Source organism: Pholcus phalangioides, unplaced genomic scaffold (assembly GCF_987345545.1).
Source record: "Pholcus phalangioides strain wild (caught in Gottingen) unplaced genomic scaffold, Ppha-v1.0 ptg000007l_1, whole genome shotgun sequence".
NCBI lineage: Eukaryota > Metazoa > Arthropoda > Arachnida > Araneae > Pholcidae > Pholcus > Pholcus phalangioides.
The window spans coordinates 36020244-36034003 of NW_028301600.1; positions in this window are offsets into that span (position 1 = coordinate 36020244).

The window sequence follows — 13760 nt, forward strand, 5'->3', positions numbered from 1 at the left end:
ATAGTATTATACTCTAAATGATGTTTTTGGAGTGTAGTAGATTAGAAATGCATAACGTCATAACTGAATGTAGTTTCAGCTCTTTGCTCTCACACTGATCTTGACAAAGATTTCGCAAGCAGTCACAAAAATTTTGCACTTGTTTTTGCCATGTTTTTTCTCAACATTGCAAGTTTAGTGAGTAATTATAATCCACGCTATAACCTCATGAACCATACCAAGTGCTCAATCATGTGAAAATGGCTACTTATATTTTTTCGCAAATAATTGGACATTGTGTACCTTGAAACAAAAAAAAATAAACTATAAAATTTGAATTTTACTAGTTTATTCTGGAACACTGAACTTCACAAATTTTTAATACTAGTTTTTTCTTATTCTTTTACATACAATTTATTCTTTACATTTCAGTTCTATCCTTTTTTCAGTGCCAGAGATACAGCAAATGTTGACATCTCGGATGTTACATCTCTAATGCAATCACCTAGCATCGAAGGAACTAGCAAAATTAAAGATTTGAGAACATTTAATTTTCTTTTTTAGATGTATAATGCAGAGAATAAATACGCCCCCCCCCACCTCCATTATTGTTACTTCCGTGTACATATATTAATACTGACATTTGTGTCATTATTTTATTATTTTCTATTTCAATATATGATTTAACTTGGAAAAAACAACTCATTATATTACTTTTCCAGTAATATTTGTATTTTTTTTTGTTATTGCAATTTCACCCTGTGTCAAGATACGACAGTGCATGCTTCAAGGTACAAGATCCTTTGTTCTACCTTGGATTATTTTTGCCTTTCCAAAAATCCATATCTCATGATTACAATAAGAAAGAAATAAAATTTAAAATTTATATGATGTACATATCGTAATAAAAATTAATAATGCACTGTTTAAGACGCATTTATGGCCCCCACAAGGATCGCGTTAACAGGGCCCGGGACGGTTCTCATGATGTTTTTGTTTTTTCACGGCATAAGTTCACTAAAGAATGGCTAGTAAAAAATCTTCTCGAACATATACAGATACCAAATATGAATTTAGTGAAATTTTACGGTAAAAAATTGACTTAGAAGAGAAGTTTGAAAAATTATGTGCCAAGGTATAAAAGTCGCGCCCCTACAAATGCTGATATACACGTGGATATCAATCCCGCTCTGAAAACACAAAACACACACATTTTAGAAACATCTAACAAAATTGTTTCACCATTCCTGTATGAGAGAAGAAAGACAATACGCTTATAAGATATGAATTTTTTATGTAGCTAGTCTTCCATACAGGCTGACGGACAACGAAACATTGAGAATATTCATGAAATTTCAGACAAGCATAAATCTGAATGACATTGACACATTTATTAATTTTTTTTTTTCGTGACTACAAAGTACATCTTCAATTTACAAAATATAAATATATTTGTTACATTTTTTTCAAACATAAATTTTGGTATTTATTTATTTTTTGAAGCATCTTTACTTTTTTACGGAGAGAGATCGAATAACCCCAGCTTTGTTATGTAAACTAAGACGCCGAATATCCTTATTCTTTAACGTTTTTTTATTATTTTGTTCATCTTTTGTACTAAGTCAAAGGAGATTGCTACTGAATTCTTTTTATTAGAACACACCTTCCGGAAATTTTGTAGGAAGTTCACACACGTACAAAAGAAATTTTCTGAATAAATTTTGGTACTTGTTTGCAAGTTTCTGAAGAACGGAAGAAGTCTTATTCATTTTTTTTTTTCTATTTCGCACTGTTACAAATTTTTGTAAAATTCGTTTTTTTGTTCTTTTTTCATGCTGATATGCGACATTTTTTGCCTTCAATTTTCTATTTAGATGTGGCTGAATCTTCAGAAAAATGTTTTATTTTTTCTCCTTTTTTTCATCTTTTCATTCCTCTTAACCATTCAGTAGTTGTTGATTATTCAGTATTTCTTAAGAAAAAAAGGAATGAAACACATTAGAGCGGGGATTATTTATGATTCGAGAAAAAAAATTTAACAGAATTCAAGGAAATATAAATATCAGAACTTTTTCTTGAATAAAAATCATTTATTCTGTATTTTTGGCATAAGAGGGAATGGAACATTTTAACTAATTATTATTGATGTATGTATAGATCGCGTGTTTAAAGCCCGGGTATTGAATTACAGATTAAGTTTGTATACGAGTAAACAGAGTGATTGTAAGTATTTTTTTATAATTATAATTATTAACAAATTATAATTGAGCATGATATAGTACATATCAAGCCGGACAATATTTGAAATGTTACATAAAAGCCGCATTTCCCTCATATATTGTAGTGCATTGCACCTGTACTTGTTAATCTGTAAATCGAAGAATCTGTATACATTTTAATACAGTTTTTAGTTGCTATGTTGTTTATATTATTGTTTATAGCCTGTGAGCTCGAATCTCACAATATGAAGTTTCAAATAATTAATTGTGATAACTTCAATTTAGGGTATCATTAATAAAGTGGGTGGGTGAAAAATTCACGACACAAACTTTAAACATTAATAAAAATCAACCAAATGACAAAAAGTGTAGTTTGCATTAAAATACTTTTTATATAGCGTACATTTGTTTAAATTATAATAACAACCTTTAAACCGTTTAGATGTAGCTGGAGGTAGAAAGCGTGCTCATATTAGTACTTTCATGTAACGGAAATGTCGTAATGAAAATCAATAATGCACTGTTGGCGACGAATTTATGACTCCCTTGCAAGGGTGGGGTTAAAAGAGCTCCTACCCTGGGGGTACGGAAGAGTTATCATTTTTTTGTCTTTTGTAGCATAAGCTCATTATAGAGGGGGCCCGTGGAAAATCTGCCCCATGCCCGTAACAGATTGCAGCCTAGGGGGCCGTGATGTAGGAGGTGAGGTCATGCTCGCATTTTATGTGTTTTGATAAGTTGTTCGAGATGCACAATGCCATCTATGAGTGAAATTTTGCACTACTTTTTTATTATTTTTCGAAAATACAAAACTGCCATGCCTGTACATTAGGGTGGGTCGAAAAAAATGAAATTTTTATTTTGAAATCGCTATAGTGCGGAAAAGTTGCCTCCTTTAATAAGAAGAAAAACGACGTAAAAAATTTTAAAATCGGTTGATATCTTCTTGTCGCGCATCGGACTTCAAGTTTATGGAAATTGACGAAATCGAACATTTTTCTGAAATTTTTTAATATTAGATAAAATTCTATGATCGGCACGCAAAAGTTTGTTACGCTTATTTTATGGTTCGATAAAGTAAAATAAATTAAAACATCGTTAATATTTAAATGTTTATTGGTCGGGCAACGTGTTCGAAAAATGGGAATTAACCAAATTTTTGCAGGTTTCATTGTGCAGCTTTTTGTCCGTTTTGTCAGAACAAACCACCCAGAATTCATCACCAGGAGGTGGTTTGCACGTCGAGTTCCACCCACACGCAACCTAATCAAACATCCAAACTAGGCGTGTGCGTGTGTTATTCACATTGTATTTGAAAAATAGTTACTACAAAAAAAAATTCGGTGGTTTACAGTTTCTTCTACTTTTTCTTTTCCAAGTGCACACGTTTGAAGTCTGACTCTTGGAAGAAATCAAGCACGACTGATTTTGATAATAGCGTAGATCTGTGATGTAGCTATTTCTATCTCCATGTCACATGCTAAGGTTGTAGGACTACTTAAGTTAGCCAAATGCTTTTGCGAACCAGAAGTTCTCTTCATCTTGAAGTCGTACGAGCCTGTGTGGTTCCACATCAAAAAGAACAAGTATTTCAATGACACGATAAAAACATGTTTTTCCAGCAGTTCAAAAATTGCGGTACTTATTTGATGAGAGAGAGACTTAAATTTGTTAATCCAGTAGTTGAACCCACAATGCGTTCTTTGGACACCCTGAAAATTTACTGTTGGCTATGATTGTTGATGAAATTCGAGAGAACTTGGATATAGAAGAACTTTAACTTTTTTTATACCCAGACGGTACTTTAAAGTACCAGGGTAAGTAAATTTGTTTCGAACTGACTAATTTTTTTTAGTTTCTCTTTAATTAAAACTAAAATGACTTGCCAAATAATTTACATGATAACTATTTGTTACCGACATCACATTTATGCTTTTATTTTAATTTATTATAATTTTCCTATTATTCTACTTTTCACAATGTCGGATATAAAGGGTTAAAGCAAGATAATCCGTCTCTAAAGGAAAAACCATTAGATACTTCGTGCTACGTAAGAAAAACTTTAAAGCTACCGAATACACTGGAATTATTAACCGGAATACTTGCTTGTCGTATCCTTCTCCCAATGCTACGGGAAGTATGTGATGATGATATATCATTCATCAATTCCGACATCAGAGGCATCGAAAGGCTTTACCGAAAGGATTCAGACAGTCGAGAGATGTATCAAACTTGTTACCGAAGCCTGAAAAGTATATAGATTTGAGAAGCTTAAGTGGTACATCAGATCTACGCTATTATCAAAATCAGTTTTATGAATGATTTCTCCCAAAAGTCATATTTTGAACGTGTTAATTTTGATGACTAGCTTTGATATATAATATAAATTATACGCACACGCCTATTTCGGATGGTTGATTGGGTTGCGTGTGGATGAAACTGGACATGCAATCACCTCCTTGTGATGAATTCTGGGTCATTTTGTTCTAACAAAACGGGTTAAGAGCTGCACAACGAAACTTGCCAAAATTTGGTGAATTCCTGTTTTTCGAACACGTTGCGCGACCAATGAACATTGAAATATTAATGATCTTTTAATTTATTTTACTTTATTGGACCATAATTGAGCATAGCAAACAATAGCGTGCCGATCCTAGAATTTCAAGTAATATTAAAATAATTAATATTACTTGAAATTATTAAAAATTCAGAAAAATGTTCAATTTCGTCAATTTCTATGAACTTCAGGTCCGATGTGCGACTGGAAGAAATCAACCGATTGTCGTTTTTCTTCTTATTAAAGGAGGCAAGTTTTCCGCACCATAGCGATTTGAAAATAAAAATTTCATTTTTTCGACCCACCCTACAGTACATCTTTCAATAATTCACGGAATAATGTACGCAGAGGGATAAAAACTGACACACGTGCTGGAGGTGACACACATGGGGTCTCACTGAAACCTTAAAAAAAAGCCGAAATGTGGTGCATCAAAAATTAAAGTTAGCATTACAATGCATCTGTGAGTAAAGATTAATTACTATATTAATTCGTTATATTAAAATTTTGTTTAGCGTCATCTATTGGTAATTTTTGTAATTATTTTCTTTAAGGTTTCAATAACCCTATTTCGTTTCCAGCATATGTGTCAATTTAGTCGGATACCTTATGTGCATTCAAATTATGGAAATTATGATCTACTAATCAATAATGTATATTATCAATTATAATGTGCAATGTGTATAAATGTATTGTGAATGTCACAAGAGCCAATTCACTCAATAGTTTAATTCTAAGCAAATTGAACAAAATGTACGCCTACACAGGAAAAACCAAAAGAGAATAAAGTGAAAAGCACAACCCCACAAAACCTGTCATTCTGGGATATAAAAATTCTGGTAAATATTTACATTAAATGACTTTTATGTTGCTGTTTTTCTTATAAATAAATGAAAAAAAAATTGGTATAAAAAAGATTTGTTCACCCTCCTTGCATTTTATTCGAAATTCCATAGTAGTGTTTCTTTAGGGAGGAAAAACAAGATTATTCTAGTCCCTTTTCTAGGTAAATGCTTTTCCTCAGGGAAATAAAAGTCTTATGTGTATGCGATATTCTTTCCTCCTCGAAATACGTTTGCGTCAAAATAAATGTCAGATCACAAATCACATGTGTACTTTGGAAGAAAACCTGGCGCAAGTCAACGAAATGTCGAATTCTGTAAAGTCTTCCGTGTCCTTCTATTGACAACTCCCTTAGAGAGTTCATCGGAAACACGAGAAAAGGGTCTGTCCTCTGAAAAGTTTCAGAATACGTATCAGATGATATCAGATAAAAACATTTTAAAATTCATTAGGTTTGGCGATCTGGGAATTAGCACAAAAAGAAAAAAAAAATACCGAAACATCATCTGCTACTGAAAAGTCGGATTTCAAAAAGCGTATAAGGGATGGAATTTCACTGGAGATCATATGGATTTTTCTGCACTTGTGTATTTCAAATTGACAATCAATATATTCCATCATTATTTACTTTTACATTAGACTTACATATGTCTTGAAAAACTGAGAAAATTAAGTCGTTTGGTCATAGAAACATCCTCTACCGGCTTCATCGATTTTCATTCAGAATTGGGAAACATTTTAGCATGTATCGCTGATTCTAACATTCTTGTTTTCTTATATCATGATTTCTGATGAATGAAGCAAAGTAATTTTTTTAGAGATTTTTATGTTTTTACGTTTTTAAATATTGAATAATGGGCTGAATATACCGTTTAGTGGTTCTTGTTTAGTGCATATCCATTTGGATTAAAGTATATATATAAAATGCAATGTATTTTGTTTCCTGATAAGATAAAGAGATAATGAATTTCTATCTCTATGATACTATAGCTCCGTCATTTCTTATGCAATACAAACTGATTAAAAGAATCCAAGGAAAAACAAAACTGTGGCGTGTGACATAAAATATCGAAATACTGTACAATGAAATTAATTATATGAGACCAACAAAAAAAAACTTGGAAGTGTGGTGTACCTTGAAACCGGGTAAAAGTACAAAAACCAAAAACTATAAATATACTGTTATTACAAAAACTATAAATATACTATTACCAAAAACTATATCGTATTACATTTATATATAAAAATAATACGATGGATATTTTTTATATAAATTATATATTGAAATAGAAAATATCAAAATAATGACACAAATATGTGTTAAATTAATATATGTAGACAAAAGTATCATTAGTGGAGGTAGGTACGTGTTTATATCTATGAAATGTATAATTATTCTTTATTATGCTTGTGGGAATGAAAATTAAATGTTTTAAACCTTTAGTTCTGTCAGTTCCTTTGATGCTAGGTTATGGCATAAGAGATACAACATCCTCGATGTCAACATTTGCAGTATCTGACACTGAGGAACAATAAAATATTCTCTCACTTCTCGTCCTAAAGAAATTTAATTGGTATACGTTTTTGAGCCGGATGCATTCCACACTGTTAGATTATGTTTTTTCTAACAAGTTTGACCAGGAAACAACCAGAAGGTAGATGAAAGAAAAGAAATGAGGGTAGCTGAAGTTTTAACAATGAAAAATTATAGAACTAAAATTTAAAGTATAAACTGTATTTAAAATCAAAAAGGAAAAAAAAGCCGGTATTGAAAATTTGAAGAGTATTCCACGGTAAACAAGTAACATTTACGTTTTATATATTATCTTTTTTGTTTCAAGGTACGCGATGTTTCATTTTGAAAGAACAGCATAAACAAGGGGAAGAAGCATTGACCGTTAGTTTTTGCTTTTCTTTCTCAACTTTCCTCTAATTTTTGAAATAAAATATCTCAGTGAATATTGTATTTAGAAACGTGGAAGTCACTTTGTTGGCCTCGGGAAAGACAGGGCAAAAAATTTCTAATTGAATTTTTGGAGGACAGGTTGTCCGTATAAAATGTTTTTTTTTTTTTTTCATTTTATCAACTACCCAACCCTATACTACTAAACCACACATGCACCTTGTCCACATTCCTCTGCGGAATTTCTAACGAGCTGTTACATGTTGGAATGTGCGTGTGCGTGTTGTGAACCTAACATGAAGATTTTTACCGTGTAATACTAGTTATGTGTAGTGGCGCCATCTGCCGTCAATTTTTCTAACCGTGAATGAAGGGCAATACAACCCTCTGCAATATGAATGACTAATCTGAGTTTTACACGTTATTTGGATATTTTTTGGAAGTATGCCTGTAGGATCAGTGGTTCGTCAATTTATTGCAGCAAGGAGAATTAAGTAACCGTGTAGAAAAGAGAGTGGGGTTATACCGAACACCGATGTTCTCGGTCACTGTTTGAATCTAGAGCGGTCTGGTCAGTGTTGCAGCCTGGCGGCGTCCACCGTAAACTTTGGCGGGTGATTTTCCAGGTATGATATTGAGAGAGGTGTGTGAAAATGTTTTTTCGGAACTTTTATTTCTAAATTGGTGATGATTTGGATAAGAGGTGAGTAAAATATTTTGGCGTTTAGAGTAGTGAACTTGGTATCATTTAGATTCTACGTTTCTTTAGCTATTTATTAAGTAGGACAAAAATTTAGTTGCTGTGGACATTTTGAGGTAAAACTAAGAAATTGCCACAAGGTGTCGTTTGGGGAAATTTTAAACAAAATGTTCATAATCACTCCACTGGTGTTCGGCATTATTCTTAATGGTCTGTTATGGGAAATTTTTGTGAATAAATAAATATTGCTGTTTTATTATCGCTGGAATATGGATTACTTAACCTCGATCTAGCGACCTTTATGGAACCTCCTGGCACTTCAAGAGAGGGCTTTAACTCAAACTTCGTTTGTCCTATGTGAGGTGAATTCGGTAAAAACAAAATACTTTGGTTCAGGTGTCGTTTATGTTGTGCGTTGTTGCACTCCGAGTATAGGGATGGGTAAATGCATTCAGAGCACAGAGGACTGCAGAAAATTTTATTTGTAATTTTTGTAGGCAGCGTCAGGTTTTAAGCAGTTTTAACTGTGTTGTTGATGCTAATTTTGTAATTTTTTAAGAACATACCAACAAATGTTACTTACATTTTTAGAATAATCAAAGGATTCATATCGATAAAAAATAATTACTAGCTTTATGTTCACCTTAGTTTTATATTTTCACAGGGACTGTTGATCCTAGAGTTGATTATGTGATTGAAGTAATTAAATTAATCAACTGCATCAAAAAACTACGTAGTTTATCCTATATTCCTTACTTAACCGACCCTGTTCGGTAAATGCCACAACCCCCGAGCAATTCCGAACAGGTAAACTCTTACAAAAAACCAAAAAAGAAATCTATGAAAACCTGAACAATATAAAATCAAATGTTTTGCAGTGTTTTAGTAGGTAATGAAACATTTGTTAATGAACTATTACAAATAATTGAGTAATTAGAGATTTCTTTTAAGGGTTCGGCATTTCCCCGTTCTCCCCTAAACACTGCTGCCATGTACACATCTGAAGAAGTTTTCCTACCGGTTCTATACGAACCTCCGTGTATAATGATCATGCAAGGTTGGCTGAATGTCCATATCAGGGAAATTTTTTAGTAGACTTTGTATGCATTTTTTATATGTATACAATCGAACAAAGGAAGTCGCGATGCGTCTAGTTTTGAAAATGAGATTTTGAGAGTATAGAATTCTTATGAAACCGCTATAAGAAACTTACGATATCCTATACGAAAAAAAAGGGAATGTCCGAAATTATTTTTTTTCTTTGCTGTCGATCAAAGTGAACATGCTTATTTAAGAAACGTGTATTGCGTTATTGTTGTGTGTTTCCGTGTTCTTGTTCGAACATCCTACACTAACGACGGGAACCAGCATAGGAAAGTCCATATGGAGTCCAGTTTCGTCCAATTTGCTTCTACTTTAGCCTCTTTAAATGTTGCAGTAAGAAATGTGTCACGTAAACTGACGTGACTGTAGCTCGCTCTCTTTTACTAAGACGGATGCTAGTTTTGCGAGAAAAAATGAATCGCTCAAAGCCTGACTTTTTGTTGTGGTATAAGACGTTTTTGATTTGTTTACATGGTCAGCCCACAATCCCATATATTTCACCATGCTGGTCCAATTTCGCAAAGAAAGGTCATACATTTTTAAATTTAAATTAATTTGGGGGGGGGCTAATTTATGAACTAAGTTATTTGCGTAAAACGTTGTGTCTGTTATTTTTCTCTAGACGTCAATAAATTAATTTTTATCGTGTATATGTTACTGCCAAAGCCCAAAGTTGGCCACTTCGTGAACTGGCCGGCCAAGTTCATCAGGCCAATGTCCGAAATTCTGGCTTTCGCCGGCATATGTCGCCTATATGTCGATCCCTATACATCTCTATATATGAATCACTAAAATATCGATATTCAGATTCCTTTGATCGTTAGGGTTGCCATCACTAACCATAATAATTAACAACTATGGTTATATGTATAAAACTGTGACTAATTTAAATGGTTACAATTATAACAAAAACAATACGCCAACGCGGCGATGACCCCGAATCATAGGAAAGATATATAAGGGTCAGTGAAAGCCCAAATTTTGGTCATTGGCCGGGTCAACTGGTCTAGTCAGTTCACGAAGTGGCCAACTTCAGGCTCTGGCAGGAAGGTCGGGATTACACTATAAAAGTTTGATAAAAGTTATTTTATGAAACTTGAAAAATGCTAACTATAAGATCATCGGTTGCATTTTCTAGAATGTAACCAATAATCTTATTCATGACATATTTCAAGTTTTATAAAACTACTTTTATCAAACTTTTAGAGTATTCCCGGCCTAATAATATAAAGTACTATTTTAGCAATTTCCTGAACTGGATTTTCGGTGCCTAAGTGGCGTGGTGGTAAGATACTCATTTACCAACGTGAAGTTTGCCGTCACGGTCCCAGGTTCGAACCATGGGCAGAATACAGATTATATATTTTCCCCAATGAGCTTGAGGCGGCCGCCGATAGATGACCCCTTTATTAATAGCAATATGGCCATAGTTAGTGTTTGGTGAAGGAGTACCTGATTTTTTTGAGATGATGTATTTTATATATATTTCACATACGTATTATTCAGTTAACACTTTCGGGTCTAAGCCCGAGCCTACCTCATTTTTTCCCTTTCTCTCGCTGGGAGTTTTGTCTGTCGTGTCCCTTGAGAGAATTTGCATTTGTTTTTATTTTTTCGCATATAAATACTGTATCAATTTTGTAAATGCAAAAGACATTTAACGGTTAAGTATATGTAATACTGATTAGTAACGGGAAGTCAGCTGCTTAAGATAGTTGGACAGTGTAATATTCAAACATTTTTAGTAATATACAAGCACATTAAAACTTGTGAATTTTCAACATACTGAACGATCTGGTTCATTGGTTCATTATGAAAATCGAGCGAGAAGATCGAAAACAGTCAAAATGACCGACGTGGTCTTTCTAGTGTGTTGATGCATGTACACAAAACTAACAATAATAGAGGTAGGGACGTATTAATATCGATGAAATGCATAAATATTCTATATTATAATTGTAAAAATGAAACTAAATTTTATAAATCTTTAGTTGTGCCAGTTCCTTCGATTCTAGGTGATTCATCCTAAGGAAATTCACTTGGTTTAAGTTTGCAGTGGACGTATCCCATACTGTAAACTTTGTTTTTTCCAACAAATTTGACCAGGAAATAACCAAAAGGTGGATGGAAGAGAAGAAATGAGTGTGCAACTGAAGTTTTTGTAGGAAAGAAGTATAGAACTAAAATTCAAAATGTAATAGTATGTGAAATCAAAACAAGAAGAGTTAAAAATTATCATAACTTGAGTATTCCAAGGTAAACTAGGAAAATTTCAAGTTCTATCCTGTTTCAAGATACACGATCTTTTTTGTTTCAAGCTTCACGATGCTCTGCCATTTGCGAAAAAAAGTAAGAACTTTTTATTCACAGTGCTTATAAGAATTGAGCACTTGGTATGGTTCATCAGATGATTGCATAGATTGCAATCACTATACTTCACTAAACTTGTAACGGTGAGAAGAAACACGGCAAAAACAATTGCATCTTTTTTTTTTACGTACCTGCTTAGTGTTAACCTTAACGTACCGGCTTGTAATATTTCTGCCAAGGTCAGAGACAAAGATTTAAACTTTGACACTCAATTGTAAGTATGTGTTTCTAATCTCTCCAGAACATCAGTTTGAATTCAATACTATAAAATCTATTTCAGGTGTTTGAGGTTTACTATGAAAGGTACATCAGTTTTCCCTGTATGAAACAACACTTTGTATCCGGTTTTGCGCATCATAAATTTAATTATGATGATAAAAAAATTTGATCAATAGAAATTACATGGTTTATTATATTTTTATTTGGCTCATCAAAAATATATATACGGTAATTCTTCTATACTGTTCTCCTTACATCGGCTTTAAAACATCACATTTTCACCTGATGTTATAGGTGGTCTTCTAATGTTCTATTATACACTGCTTGTTTATAGAGAAGTCTGGTTATTTTGCACTGGCTCATGCGTGTAAGCTTCGGCATACTCTAGGCTTGTATTCGTTGGATTGGCTAAGATCGTTAGTATTGTATAGCATCGGAATGAAGTCGGCTGAGGGTCTGAGAATATACAGGGCGCATAGCTACCATTTCACTAAACACCAACTCCGGCCATTATCGCTATATTGCAATTTCTGCCATTAATGAGATGGATTAGAAATGAAGGCGCTATATATCCATGGTTGCCTCAAGCTCGCGTTAGGGAAAATATTACATCTACATCCTCCGTCGGGTTGAATTTGGGACAACGAAAGCAACTGTTGTATATCCCTCCAAGCCGCCGATGTTTGGCAAGATTTTGATCTCGCTTGGCGAGAAACACACTTCCGCTGGCAGTAACCGCGGAATGAACGTGCAATAACAACCGTCCTGAAATTGTTAAGTTTAAATTATATAGTAATAAATATTTTATTTAAACTAGCATAACCATGATTTTTCTCAACTCCTCCATCACTCACCGACAGGATACAACCTTCACGGTGGTAGACGAGCATCTTACCACCACGTTCCTCGAGCGGTGCATAGGTACTAGCACGCACCGTATATATATTTCACTAGCAAACCATTGATCCCAGAGACCAAATTCGAAAAAGTTTATAAAAAACGTGTAAAACTCAAATGCATCATTCATGTTGCAATAGAGCTGCATAGTAACTAAAAGCACTTTTTATACAGACATGCTGTGCTCAAAAACACAATAAGAAATTTATTGCCCTGTTTCAACAAAGAGAATTCCACATTTATAAATGCAATATTGACTGAGACATTTGAATTCACAAAGTTGAGAAAAAAAGGGCAATGCGGGTTAAACGCGTTTTTACCCGCTGTGCATGCTGTGATAGCAATAAACCCTTTATAATGACCATCTTTATTCATCGAAAGATATTTTCTTCTCTTAAGGCATTGTCGACTTTGCACGTTGCAATATTGCAATCTCAAGACACATTGATCTTAGATGGGGCCGGCCGAAAGTCCTGACTTTAGTCCTATTGAAAGTGTAAATGGAACTTAAATAAACGAGGAATTTAAGGAGTTATGTGACTTTTGTGGATGCAACAAAGATCTTGGAAAAACATTGGTGCAAATATAGCTAAAAATATGTGTTTATATATTTAATGACCTCATAAAACTTAAGCCAACCACGAACGCTTACTTTAATTCACGGAAAAGATGGTCCACGAAAGTTTATCATCACGCGTATAAGTGATTAGCATTATTTACCTCTATCTTTGACCGGGAGTGCAGAAATCGTCTTATAAATGAGAGAAACGTGTAAGTGAGAGGGTGTATAAGTGAGAGGGTGTATAAGTGAGAGAGAAGTGCACGTTTTCTCTTATTTATATGGTACTAGTGAATATGGGTTGTATTGTGTGTGTGCCATCAGTGAACAATAGGGGATACACCTAAAAACAAAACAACGCCTGCTCAACGAGAAAACATGTACAATATAGCAGACAAAAATGACTGCTC